Source organism: Penaeus monodon, chromosome 19 (genome assembly GCF_015228065.2).
Source record: "Penaeus monodon isolate SGIC_2016 chromosome 19, NSTDA_Pmon_1, whole genome shotgun sequence".
In the NCBI taxonomy this organism is placed as follows: Eukaryota; Metazoa; Arthropoda; class Malacostraca; order Decapoda; family Penaeidae; genus Penaeus; species Penaeus monodon.
In genome coordinates, this window is record NC_051404.1 from 42,224,052 (window position 1) to 42,224,286 (window position 235).

Genomic DNA, 235 nt, shown 5'->3' on the forward strand with positions numbered 1-235 from the left:
ACGCCGTTATGAAAACAGACATCACTTGGCATCCCTCCCGCCCTTCTTCACACGATCCAACGCGCCCTTCGAGGCAGTGACGCACGCCCCTGAGACATGCACAGGATCCCGGAGCCTCGTCCCGGCCGGTTCTCACGCTGAAGGACCCGCAGAGGAGCCCGTTATAGGAGCCTGAGGCGGAAAATAGGATGTCAGAGGGAACCAGGACGACGGTGGACGACTTCTCTCGGTGGCT